At 50.4% G+C, this 14,298-nt stretch overlaps 1 protein-coding gene across 1 annotated transcript in view; it reads right to left on the reverse strand.

The window, feature by feature from the left end:
* CYRIB (CYFIP related Rac1 interactor B) overlaps positions 1–3,081 on the reverse strand; it is a 154,966-nt gene extending 151,885 nt beyond the window's left edge. The window contains exon 1 of the mRNA XM_060115705.1: positions 2,891–3,081. The gene's annotated coding sequence lies outside the window, so the exon portion shown is untranslated. The remainder of the gene's footprint in view (positions 1–2,890) is intronic.
* Positions 3,082–14,298: the final 11,217 nt, after the last annotated feature.

The following is a 14,298-nucleotide window of genomic DNA, read 5'->3' on the forward strand; positions in this document are numbered from 1 at the left end:
CCTGTGCTGAGAGCATCACTCACATGACCACAATGTGCAAAACAATCCCCCCGATAGATCGTCCCATTTTACAAATGAGAACACTGAGGCTCTGAGAGGTGAAGAAACTTTGTGACATGCACACAGGCAGTAAGAGGGGGCAGTGAGGTGTGAATGTGGATCCTGCCCTCATGCTCAGGAGTCCTGTGAACTGGATGGAATGGGGCAGGGATGATTTTGCCCGTTTATACATGAGGAAAAGAAAGTTCTAAGAAGTTCATGACCTCTCTAAGGCTTCAGGCCAGGGCATAGCTAAAGTGGACTGATTTTAAATCTGATGTTTCACAGACACACACTATCGCCACAACGCTTGCTGGACGATGGTTTCACTGGAGAGAGAGAAACCGCTTTGGCGGCCAAGTCCCGGATCTCCAAAGCCACAGGACAGTGGCCTCTTCAATCAAGGAGATGATGAGCGTAAGGCCACAACCTCCTGGCACTGGTGCCCCTCAGGAGTCCCTCCTGTCATGGGCTCTGGGTCCTGAAGCAAGAACTGACAGAGACTGGGATTCCACAATGGGGAAGCAAGACACACTTGGGAGGAATGGCCAGAGAACAATTGCAAAAGGTCGCCTACAGGCCAGTGCGCTGACCTTGAGGTAGAGACAGACTGTCCCTCCACAAAGAGCAAACCATCCCTCTTTTGTTCATTCTGTCAAAAAAAAAAAAAAAAAAAAGGCATGTACTGAGTATCCAGCATATGCCAGACAGCCTGCCAGGTGCCAGGGGAAACACAAAGGCCCTTTAGAAGGGAGCACAGTCCACAGGGAAGCGCAGCAGAGCTCTGCAGTCGGAAGTCTGGAGGAAGGACCTTGAATCTGATGCTTAATTGGCTGAGGGTCTTGGGCCAAGTCCTGCACTTTCTCTAAGTCGCAAGATGAGAATAAAATCTCTACTTCATAGGTAACTATGGCCACTCTATGCCTTAAAAATGAATCTGTGCATGCTTAAACCTCAGCCGGCCACACAGAGGTGCCTGCTTTTGCCTCTTAAAATAATAGCAGCACTCAGGCTCATCTCCTGCCCTCCAGCTCTGAGAGAAAAAAACAACAACAAAAAAAAGCACAGCTAAGGATCCTAAGTGAAGTGCACACAGGCCTTTGAGAGCTGAGAAAGGAGAAAAGGAATGGCTGTCAGAGAAAGCAAAACTACCTGAAAATCTCCCCAAGTGACCTGTGGAAATGCATAGCGAACCTTTATACGAAGGCCATTTCCAAGTACCCCTCAGCACACAAGCTCTGCCCCTCCCCATGCCTAAAGTTTAGCAAGGATCGAGATAATGCAAATTACAACGTGCCTCCCCAGGAAGAAAACTCAGGCCAGCTGACCACTTCTGCATGCCCCACCTAGGAGAAAACCCACCTCTCCCTAGCTTCCTCCTGTTTACAGGAACCCCAATGCCTGGGAAATCAGCCCAGCTGTCAGCCCTGGCAGCCCGCCCCGGCAGCCAGTCATCTGGCGGTGGCAATCAAAATGAGGCTTCCTTTTCATTTCCACTAAATGCAATCTTCCAAGAATAGGAGAGGCTCAAAGTCAGAGTTTAAGCTCCTTTTCATAAGAAGTCAATATTTTCACAAGCTAATCCTCCTTGGGAAGGGGGTGGATTACATATATCCCAGGTGGCAAAATGTGGCTCTCTGGGGACCGTGGAATGGATGTTACAGGGCAAGGAAGCCAAAATGTGGGACCACACCCAGCCACTCACTTCTCAAAATTCACCACCCACCTATTCATTTCACAGGTATCTATGGAGCACCTCCCATGTGCCCCAGGCCCCTCTTCTACACGGTGGGGATGCAGAAATTAAAGGTGACTGACAATGACACGTCCCATCACTGCGCCCTCTCCAGGCCAGGAAATACACGCTCCTCTTCTCGAGGCCCAACTCAGAGCAGCCCATTTTAGAGACAGGCGCCTAAGACTCAGAGAGGGCAAGCGATTTGCCCAAGGTCACACAGCTATTAAGCGGCAGAGCAAGGAATTAAACCTAGGTGCAAAGTCCTCGTGACACTCCCTGGCGGGGCCTCCCTCCCACTCAACCCCTCCCCCTCTGGCTCCATTTCTGCGGCAGGGGGAGGATCAAAGACCGCCGCCGGGGGCTCCAGTAAGGGAAGTCCTCGGTTCCTCTTTCCTTCCACCCCCCGACACAGGACACACAAGGTTCCATACCCACGGGCTGTGTACACAACCCCAGGGAAGCCGTGCAGGCTGCAGGGGCATCCACTCGTTAACACTGAACTTACATTAAAAAAAAAAAATGGAAAAACAATACGATGAAAAGATAAAGGGCAAAGAGGAAGTGCTCTTTAAACAGAGGCGGGTGGTTACCCCACGAGGAAGTCTTGAAGCCAAGGGAGATTCTGTTCACCCCCTCCAGTTCCTCAATTCTAAGAGACTGGCCTTCCAAGGCCCCAGTCGAAGTTAGCTGGGGGGTTGGGGGGTGCACGGCGCCCGGGGTCAGACCCTGCGCCCGCACCTGGCTAGCAGGAGGGGTCTGCGGCGGAGCGGCCACGCCGGGCACCCTCCCTCCGGGCGCAGCCGCGCGCTCCCCACAGCTGGGCGGACCCGGGCGGCGGCCCCTCAGCGTGCGCCCCTCGCACCCTCCGGCCCCCTCTCCCCCGAGGCGCATCCTCGGGGCGCCCCACGCGCCGGGGGCTCCCACCGCTGCGGCGCCCCCTCTCCAACCGCAGGGCGCCCAGCGCGGCCCGGATCGCACTCCCACCTCTCCCTGCACCCATCGCGCGCGCGCCCCGCACCCCACGCCCTCCCCGGTGGCAGATCGGCTCCCAGGGCGCGCGCAAGCGAGCCGGGCGGCCCGGGCGGCAGCGCCGGAGGAGCCCCGGGCACGTACCTGGCGGCCTGGGCGAGCGGCGAGGGGAGCGCGGCGGCCGGCGCTGGAGCGCAGGAGCCTCGGAGCCTCGGAGCCTCGGAGCCTCGGGTGCCGCCGCCGCCGCCGCCGCTGCTTCCGGGTTGGCGGGTCTCACGTCACCGCCACAGGTTTGCGAGCGGCCCCCGCCGCGGCGGCCCAGCAGCAGCAGCCCCGGCGACTGCCAGGCGAGAAATAACTATAAAAGGAAGAGACGCATCGAGGAGGAAGAGGAAACGCCGTTTACCTTCGAGAAGCCGCGCCGCGGGCGCTCTCACAAAAGGAGGACGCCCGCCGAAGCCGCCTCCCCCCGCGCCCCGTCCCCGCCGCATCGCGGGGCCCGGCGTCAGCGCGCGCGGCGCCCCGGGACCGCCCCGCGCCGGCCCCCACCCCACAACCCGGGGGCCGGGGCGCGGGTGACCTTGGGCAAGTCGCGGCAGGCGGGCGAGCGGCCGCCCGGGGGCGCGCTGGGGGGCTCGGCGCCCTCCCGGTGGCATAGACGAGGGAACTCCAGCTCTACGAGGCGCGGGGATGGCCCAAGGGCACAGCCCGTCGGGCCCTCAGCGACCCTGACCTTCAGGCCGGCCGGATTCCCGGCCCTGGGTCCGCTTCCCCCTCACCTGTGCGTGGGGAAGGATGCCGATCCCTGCCCCGCCCCCCTGGCGGTGGAGGCGTGGACAGCTTGTGCGTTCAAAACATCCATTCGGCCCTCGACAGATATTCGCTGAGGGCCTACCAAGTGCTGGGTCCGGCCTAGGTCCCCGAGAGGCAGCTGGGAATCCAAACAACATCCCTGCCGCGGGGGGCGGGGGTGAGGAGAGGGGGGGACAGGCAATAAACAAGCATCCGATGTGTCTGGTGGTGCTAATGCTACAGAAGGAAAGATACCGCGGGGCCGGGGAGGGGGAGTTAGGAGTATCTGTGCTACCCTACGAGGCTCTCCAAGGACTTCCAGCACTGAAATTCCCAGACAAAATGCCCCTCACTAGAACTCCCTCGTTTCCGGTATTGTAAGAGACCTCATCTTTCCTCTCGTCTGTAACGGCAAAGAGTGCATTTCTCTCCATGTAGCAAGACATGCCTAGGAAATTGAAATGCTTCTCTTCTCCCTCTGCCTTGCTCCCCCAGCCCTCAAAGCCACCCAGCACTGTCTTGAAATTCAGCCAAATTTCTTAGGAATATAGACAATGTTCTTTAAAGTATTTCCTCTGACCTCCAGCAGGACATCAAGAATCACCTCAGAAGCTTCCATTGTCTTTCCACCCTCCACCTCTCCTGGATGTGTTGCCGGGAAAGGGGATGTGGTGACCAGTCACCAAATAATATTGAGTGCTGACTTACCTGATTATGACCTGTTTGTTTCTTTAGCGAGCCCCTTCTAAAGCCCTGTGCTAGGAGCTGGGGGCACTGAGATGGTAGGATTCCAACAGGACTTCCAAGCGGCTCCTAGCCCTGGAGGGAGATGGGGGCCCACATGGGTCCGTACCTGCAGGAAAGTAGCACAGATGACAGTGTATAGAGGAGACAGGGGGAAGGGGTGTTTACCCACCTTGGAATGGAGGGAGCCAAAGAGAGAACAACAGGAGGAAATCAGAAAGCCCTTCCTAGAAGTTCTGGGAGGCATTAGAAGCACCTGGAAGCTTGCTTGAGCACTGGCACTCTCACCCCTACAAAAGGGGAACAGATGCTCCCCGGCAGTGGTGGAGGGTGGCATGGGGAGGGGTGGAACAGCTGGGTCTTGAACTATGAATGTGACGAGAAGCAGAGAAAGGGTTTGGAAGCAGACACAGCTGAGCTGAGTTTAGTTTCTTTCTTGGCCGCCTACAAAGTGACATGAAAAATTCTGAACATTTTGGAAATACTCACCAGGTGCCAAACGCTGTCCCCATCTAATTTAATTCTCACAACAGCCCCAGGGGGCAGGTTCATCACGCTCAGTGTTTTGCAAGATACTGGAGCTGGGAGAGAGACGGACTTTGCGCAAGGTCAGACTAATTAGATAGCGGTGGAGCTGGGCATGCACCCAGGTTGTCTGGCTCAAAGCCCGGCACTTAGCCACGCTGAGCCTCAGTTCGCTCATCTGTGAAATGGGATTGACCATAACTACTTCATTAGATGGTGCTGTGGGGGGCCGTTAAATGAAAGAGCACATGTGTAGAACCTAGCACATTAATAGGACCCAGGAGAGAGCTATCACAATTGTAGTTATCATCACAGTCATTGTTAAAGTCATGGGGGCAGGAACTTTCTGGCCCCCTTGGGAACTGCAAACAGCTTGGCGTGATTGTAACATAGAGTGTGAATGTGGGGAGTCAGGAAGCAGGGAAGAGGAGGTGAGGGCACGGGCAGGGGCTGCATCACACTTCCCCTGCACTCCGCTGAATTCAGAGATGCCTGAGAGGAGAGGTCCAACTCATATGCGTGTGTCTCCACTCACTGGATACAGGGAGGCTAAGGGGATGATTCTGGCCTTTGACCTTGCCTTATTCAATCAGGTCCTGATAGATCTGACGGACTCAAGCAAATGGAAACCTGGGGATAATGCCTGGGAAAAGCTCTAGCAATTCACCACTGCAGTGACCTGCTCTGTTTCCCTGGGGTATCAACCCTGACAACAGCAGGTAGAAATCTGTGTCTCAGTCTGTTTGGGCTCTTGTAACCAAATACCACAGACTGGGTGGCTTAAACAACAAACATTTACTTCTTACGGTTTTAGAGGCTGGGACGTTCAAGATCAAGGTGCTAGCAGATTTGCCGTCTGGTGAGGGCCCTCTTCCTGGTTCATAGACGGCCCTCATCACTGTGTCCTCACAGGACAAAAGAGGGGAAGGAGCTCTCTGGGGGCCTCTTTTATGAGGACACTAATCCCATCTATGAAGGCTCTGCTCTCATGACCTAATCACTTCCCAAAGGTCCCACCTCCCGATACCATCACACGAGAGATCAGGTTTCAACATAGGAATCTTGGCAGGACACAACCATTCAGTTTGTAACATCCAGCATCCTGAAAACAGAGCTGATTTTGGAGTCAGGAAGGCCGGCCTACCATTTCCAGTTGTGCAGCCTGGGCATGTCATTTAACTTCTGACTCTTTTAATTTCCTTGTCTGTAAAATGGGAATAAGAGGGCTTCCCTGGTGGTGCCGTGGTTGAGAATCTGCCTGCCAATGCAGGGGACACGGGTTCGAGCCCTGGTCTGGGAAGATCCCACATGCCGCGGAACAACTAGGCCCGTGAGCCACAACTACTGAGCCTGCGCGTCTGGAGCTTGTGCTCCGCAACAAGAGAGGCCGCAATAGTGAGAGGCCCGCGCACCGCGATGAAGAGGGGCCCCCGCTTGCCACAACTAGAGAAAGCCCTCGCACAGAAACAAAGACCCAACACAGCCATAAATAAATAAATAAATATTTTTTTTAAGAAGAGGGAATAATAACATTCATTCTGTCATTGATAAGGCACCATGAGATAATGAATTTTGAATGCTCTATAAACTGTAAAATAGCATACGCACATTTTAGTTTCAGTCTTAGAATCCTGTCCTCGCATGTCACAGGCCGTCCACCCATGGCACGGGCAGTCCTCCCACGGCACGGGCGGTCCTCCCACGGCACGGGCGGTCCTCCCATTTTTCAAGCAAAGTAGCTAGCTCTTTCCGTCACATAGGCAAAAGCCCCTCAAAACTACGTGTTTCCCTGCTGAGCATCTGCGTTTTCCCCAAGAGTGAACGCTATTACGTGGACAAGGTAACAGAAGGTAGAAGTCAGGAGACGCAGGCACTCCGTTTTTGTCCTGCTGGTTAGTAATTTGCAATTAAGCAGATTCCATTTTCCATTGGGGTAAAAGCCAACTCAGTGACGCTCTATGTACCTGGTCACCTGGGTCCCTTCACCTCCAGCCATTCAGAACCAGCAGACTTAAGGGAGGAGACAAAGCTTGAACCCTCTAGGGGCTGCCTTCCTGGAAGGGGGCTTGCAGGTGGCTCAGGCAGCCCCTTCCGGCTGGAGAATCCCACTCAGAGAGGTGGAGAGAGAGCTCGCCCTTAGGCTGGGACAGGGATCCTAACCTGCCATGCAGAACCGGGGCTAGTGAGTGACGGTTTCCAGGGGCCGGGAGGAGAAGAGAATGGGGGTAACTGCTTAGGGGTTTCCTTTAAGGGTGATGAACATATTCTGAAACTAAATCAAGGTGGTAGTTGTGCAACACAGTGAATGTACTAAATACCACTGAACTGTTCACTTTAAAATGGTTAACTATATATTGTACATCAACTGTATCTCAATAAAAAAATAAAATAAAAAATTAAAACAGTTAACTATAGGTTATGAGAATTTTACCTGGATTTAAAAAAAAAAAAAGGATGGAAGGAAAATTTGGCCAGGGGATGGGGGAAGCTAGTGAGCAGGACCTTTAGTATATTTTTGGTATTTCAACATAGCCACAATAGAGCTGCACAAATGAACCAAAATGTCAGAATCTGGGCAACCAGGCGCTGGAACTCCTTGCGAGCAGCCAGTTTATATAAGGGATCCTTTAACAACTGAAAGTAAAAGCAATTAGTATGAAATAATGTAGTTTGGGTATTAATATTTTTATTATTATTGTACCTTAATTTGTGTTTCTGAGAAAAGAGAGTGGCATAGTGGGAAAGTTCAGGGTCAAGATAGACCCGAATTCAAATCCTGACTTCAGTTCTCATCAGCCTCAGGACCTCAGGGAAAGGATTCAGCCTCTTGTGTTTCCCTGTCACATAAAATGGGGTGACTCCGACGCCATGGGGTCATTGCGGGGGCTGAGTGTGGAGCACAGGTAGAATTTCACCTGGAAGATACTTAGCATATGGCTGTCGCTGTGGCTCTTACTATATGATACACAGTGTCTTCCGGAGCACAGAAGTTCTTGGAGGAACTTTAGAAAGCACTGCCTAGACTTTAGAGCCTTGGAACTGCACAAACCAAAGCACACCTGCAAGAGGGATTTCACATGTGCCCGAGCACAGCACGTGGCAGGCAGCGGTGATGTGACTGACGCAGGCGCAGCCGGCTCCGCTCGCTCTCCGCCCCTCCCGGGAATCGATGGACACGCATGGCTTGTCACTGGTCCCTTGCAAAGTGACAATCACCACTAAACGCAAGAGAGCAAAGTGAAAACACTGCCAACTCCCTGGGATCATGTAGTAATGGTGGTGGGAGGGGAAACTAGCCCTTCACACTCTCCGAAGAGCCTAAATCCTGGAGAAAAGCTGGGAGTGATTTTAGAGCCCGTGCTGTTAAACAGTTACTTACGGGGGAATTGCTGGGTAAATGGGTCAACTTTCACTGTGCAGAAAAACTCAATTACGTGGAGGTGCGATCTTGTATCAGTGACATGTTCCATGGGAAATCAAATGGCCCTACCTGAGAAGGCACAGAAATGTCTCCCCTACGATCGCACTGAAATAAAACCACTTTCTAAATGAGTCATTTCTCGGAGCATAAAACGTCTCTCTACCCTGGTCGACAAGTATAGGTGTAAGCATGCACACACACGTGCATACACACCCGGGGCAAGAGGGTGTTTATATGAGTTATTTTTTTAACTTTGAAAGTAATACATGGGACTTCCCTGGTGGCACAGTGGTTAAGAATCCGCCTGCCAATGCAGGGGACATGGGTTCGATCCCTCGTCCTGGAAGATCCCACATGCCGCAGAGCAACTAAGCCCGTGTGCCACAACTACTGAAGCCCGTGCACCTAGAGCCCGTGCTCCGCAACAAGAGAAGCCACCGCTGCAATGAGAAGGACGTGCACTGCAACAAAGTGTAGCCCCCGCTCACTGCAACTAAAGAAAGCCTGTGCGCAGCAACGAAGACCCAACGCAGCCAAAATAAACAAAATTTAAAAATTAAAAAAAAAGAAGTAATACATATTCACTATAGAAAAATCGAGAGAGGGCTTCCCTGGTGATGCAGTGGTTGAGAGTCCTCCTGCCGATGCAGGGGACACGAGTTCGTGCCCCAGTCCGGGAGAATCCCACATACCGCGGAGCGGCTGGGCCCGTGAGCCATGGCCGCTGAGCCTGCGCGTCCGGAGCCTGTGCTCCGCAACGGGAGAGGCCACAACAGTGAGAGGCCCGCATACCGAAAAAAAAAAAAAAAAAAAAAAAAAAAAAAACAAGAGAGAAAGGTATAAGAAAGCAAGCAAAACTCATCCATAATGTCCTGTCCAGGGTCAGCCATTCTTTCTTAACATTTTGATGTATTATCTCTGTCTTTTTTAAAATGCATTTTAAAACAGTTGCAGTCACACTGTACACGCAATGTTGAATTCACTTCTGCGTGAGGTTGTTCATCCCACACAGGTTTAAACAATAAACTGGGAGGCCACTGCTGGCCTGAAACGCACACAGGAGAGAAGGGAAGGAGCGTGTGAGAGAGCAAAGCACTGTTTCCCCTTCAGTGCCATTTCCTCCAGGACAGACACAATGTCTTGTTCAGCACTGAGGTCCCAGCCCTTAGAATGGTACCCGAAACATTACGACTGCTAAATAAAGGTGCGCTGAATAAAGAAAGGATGGGTGAATGGGGGAGAGATACTGATACCTTACCTGACAGGTCCAGCCACTGACACCTGCCCACCTGCACAGTAGGGAATGGTGGGGACTGTAGTGACGGGGAGCACATCCTCCATCCTTAGACATTCACGTTCCAATCTTTACAACACCTTGTGCTCATCAAAAACCAGGCATCTGTCTGCAGTGGGCAACCTCTCAGAGCAGTGTTCGCAAAGCAGGATCCTTGGAGAATAGTACCAGCATCACCTGGGAACTGATAAGGAAAAAAGTCTCCACCCCATCCCAGCTACCCCCTCAGAAACCTGGGGGTGGGGTCCAGCATCCTGGAGTTTAGCAAGCCCTCCAGGTGATTCCAGATTAGCTCATATTTGAGAGCCATGGACTTATAGAGCAGTGGTTCTCAGCCCTGGTGCATATTAGAATCACCTGGGGAACCTGTTTACCCTCCAATACCTGAGCCCAGCCCAAGATTCCAATTTAATTGATCTTGGGTGTGCTCAGACTTCAGAATGTTCTCAGAGTTCTTCAGGTGCTTTTAAATTAATGTTCAGCCAGGGCTGAGGAGCCTGATCCGGATGGCAGACAGGCTACAGGTGGCCATTTTATTCCTCTTGGGTTCCTGTGCCTTCCCAGCCACTGTGTTTTCATCATTACTGTGAACACGGTACTGTTATCAAACACACTGACTTTATTTTATTAAGAAATATTTCATAGCCAAAGCAATCTTGAGAACAAAAAAAGGAGCTGGAGGAATCAGGCTCCCTGACTTCAGACTATACTACAAAGCTACAGTAATTAAGACAGTGTGGTACTGGCATAAAAACAGAAAGGTAGATCAGTGGATCAGGATAGAAAGCCCAGAGATAAACCCACGCACATATGGCCAACTTATCTTTGATAAAGGAGGCAGGAATGTACAGTGGAGAAAGGACAGCCTCTTCAATAAGTGGTGCTGGGAAAACTGGACAGGGACATGTAAAAGTATGAGATTCGATCATTCCCTAACACCATACACAAAAATAAGCTCAAAATGGATTAAAGACTTAAATGTAAGGCCAGAAACTATCAAACTCTTAGAGGAAAACATAGGTAGAACACTCTATGACATAAATCACAGCAAGATCCTTTTGGACCCACCTCCTAGAGAAATGGAAATAAAAACAAAGATAAACAAATGGGACCTAATGAAACTGAAAAGCTTTTGCACAGCAAAGGAAACCATAAACAAGACCAAAAGACAACCCTCAGAATGGGAGAAAATATTTGCAAATGAAGCAACTGACAAAGGATTAATCTCCAAAATTTATAAACAGCTCATGCAGCTCAATAGCAAAAAAACAAACAACCCAATCCAAAAATGGGCAGAAGACTTAAATAGGCATTTCTCCAAAGAAGATATACAGACTGCCAACAAACACATGAAAGAATGCTCAACATCATTAATCATTAGAGAAATGCAAATCAAAACTACAATGAGATATCATCTCACACCAGTCAGAATGGCCATCATCAAGAAATCTAGAAACAATAAATGCTGGAGAGGGTGTGGAGAAAAGGGAACACTCTTGCACTGCTGGTGGGAATGTGAATTGGTACAGCCACTATGGAGAACAGTATGGAGGTTCCTTAAAAAACTAAAAATAGAACTACCATATGATCCAGCAATCCCACTACTAGGCATATACCCTGAGAAAACCATAATTCAAAAAGAGACATGTACCAAAATGTTCATTGCAGCTCTATTCACAATAGCCCGGAGCTGGAAACAACCTAAGTGTCCATCATCGGATGAATGGATAAAGAAGATGTGGCACATATATACAATGGAATATTACTCAGCCATAAAAAGAAACGAAACTGAGCTATTTGTAATGAGGTGGATAGACCTAGAGTCTGTCATACAGAGTGAAGTAAGTCAGAAAGAGAAAGACAAATACCGTATGCTAACACATATATATGGAATATAAGAAAAAAAAATGTCATGAAGAACCTAGGGGTAAAACGGGAATAAAGACACAGACCTACTTGAGAATGGACTTGAGGATATGGGGAGGGGGAAGGGTAAGCTGTGACAAAGAGAAAGAGAGGCATGGACATATATACAGTACCAAACGTAGGCTAGATAGACAGTGGGAAGCAGCCGCAGAGCACAGGGAGATCAGCTCGGTGCTTTGTGACTGCCTGGAGGGGAGGGATAGGGAGGGTGGGAGGGAGGGAGATGCATGAGGGAGGGGATGTGGGAACAGATGTATATGTATGACTGATTCACTTTGTTATAAAGCAGAAACTAATAAAAAAAAATGGAAAAAATTAAAAAAAAAAAAAAAAGAAATATTTCATGCATACAAAGCGGTATAGAGATTAACATAACAAACAACCATGTACCCACCATTAGCTCTGTCATATCATCTGGTCATTGTTACAAGCTGACTGTGCCCCCCCCCCAAATTCCTGTGTTGAAGTCCTAACCCCCAGGACCTCAGAATGTGACTACAGGTCCTACAGTTAAAATGAGGCCATTAGGGTGGGCCCTAATCCACAATGCCTGGCGTCTTTATAAGAAGTGAAGATTAGGACATAGACATGTACAGAGGGAAGGCAGCCATCTACAAGCCAAGGAGAGAGACCTCAGATGGAACCAACCCTGCCGTACAGAGGGAAGGCAGCCATCTACAAGCCAAGGAGAGAGACCTCGGATGGAACCAACCCTGCCAACACCTTGACCTTGGACTTCCAGCCTCTAGAACTGTGAGAAAATAAATTTCTGTTGTTTAAGCCACCCAGTCTATGGTACTTTGTTATGTCAGCCCTGGGAAACAAATACATTCATATTTGCTCAGATTCTCAGAAAAAAAAACAAAAAACATAACAGATAGAACTGGAGCTCCCTCTATTCCCTCCCCTGTTCCTCTTCTCTCCTTCCTGCTCCAGGGGTAACTCTTATGTCCTAACTTTAGTCTTTACCTTTCTTACCAGGAGCCGGAACCATATTATGAATGAGGATTCTAGAGCCAGAACAACTGGGTGGGGAATATTGGTTCTGCCGCCTTCTAGCTGTGTGACTTTGACCCATTAATCACCCTCTCTGGGGCCAGATGGTCCTCACCTGCAAACTGCAGATATGAATAGTATCACCTCTGCATGTTGTTTGGATGGTTAAATGAAATATTGTTTACAAAACACCTAGGATAGAGTTTGGCACTTAAGAGTGACATACACATGCTTGTTAAATACATCTACACTTTTACTCCGTAAACATATGTATGCACCTATAAAATATGCATGAAATATTGTTTACATGTTTTCAAACTTACATAAAAGGTCTCCTAGTACATATCCCTCTGTAACTTGGGTTTTCTGTTTGAGTTCCAGTGACACTTTTTGCGATGGCTCCGTGTGGATAAAGGCTCTCTTTTCATCCCATTAAGGGCTGTAGTCTCAGTGTGTCTATACTGGTCTGCCTACTCTCACTGCCTCACCTGGAGAGCGGCCTCCCTCGTGCTGGCCTCTTTTCACCCATGCACGGGACATTCCCCGCTTCCCCAGGGATGTCCCCTGGGTCCCCCCCTTCAGCTCTCCCTGAGGCCCTGGCTGCCTCTGGGCCAGCCCTCATGCTTTCCTGCTCTGGTTTCATTTTCCATGGGCCTGCGTTTTAGAAGCTCAGCACTTCTTACATTTCAAAGAATTTCCATAGCCATGGTCTCCTGGGATGTCCCTTAACAGCCCTGTGATGAAGATAAGGCAGTACTCTTCCCTCCCGTTTGCACACAAGGAAACTGAGTCACAGAAACGTTGAGTGACTTGTGGAAGGTCACACAGCGAGTTAGAGACATAGTTAGGTCTCAGCCCAGCTCTCCAGACTCCCAATCCCGTGTTCTTTAACAATTTTTGGTTATGAAAATAATTGTACTTAATGCTTATAATTTGGAGTTTTATTAGTGTTCCCATTTTGCAGATGAGAAAACTAAGTTTTCCAAAAGCATGGTCCCAGAGCCACCTGCATCAGGATCCCTTGGGGTATTTGTTAAAAATACAGATTCCCAGGCTTTGCCCCCTCCCACATAGTCTTGCTCAGTAGGTCTGGGTGGGCCCAGGAACCTGCATTTTCATGGCCGTTGCCAAGTGGTTCTCAGGCACACTCAAGTTTGAGGAACACAGGGGTCTAGAATAAGCTTTGCCCTTTCTTCCACCCAACGCTCACTGTGGCAGGCAGCTTCCGAGGACCTGGGCAGGGTCACCGGCAGCTGCCAGCTCTGAAGTGGGCACATCAACTGTGAAGGCCAGAGTAGTGGAGGCCAAAGGCTGGTGAAGCTGAGCAAGATGCCCAGACCCAGCGTGGGGGCAGAGGGGGCGCCTGCAACACTCCTACCGACGTGGGCACCCAGCCCGGAGCCCGCCACAGAGACAGGCCCTGGGGGCAGGAGAGCTGGGCACCTGGAGCTGCTCCAGACAGAAACCCCCATCACGATCGTTAGCGGTGTGCTGCTGGGAGCCCAGTGGCTCCAGTCCATTGGCTGTGCCTCGGCTGGGTGTCCACAGGAAATACTCACGGAGTGTGTACTACATGCCACGCACCCAACTAAGTGCTTGACGTACGTGATCTCACTTAGCGGTGGGTACTACTGTCATCTCCATTTTTCAGATGAAGAATCTGAGGCCCAGGAATCTAAATGACTCACCCAAGGCCACACAGTAAACAAACGGATGCCTGCATCCATTCTCTTAACCACAACTCAATACGCCTTCAAGTCATTATTTTTTATGTTTCTGTGTAGTGGCAGAGTGCCTGGAGCTGTCAGGGCTAAATAAGCGAGCTGAATGAATGAATATGAATGAATGAAACGA

This window comes from Mesoplodon densirostris, chromosome 13 (assembly GCF_025265405.1).
Source record: "Mesoplodon densirostris isolate mMesDen1 chromosome 13, mMesDen1 primary haplotype, whole genome shotgun sequence".
NCBI classification, from domain to species: Eukaryota; Metazoa; Chordata; class Mammalia; order Artiodactyla; family Ziphiidae; genus Mesoplodon; species Mesoplodon densirostris.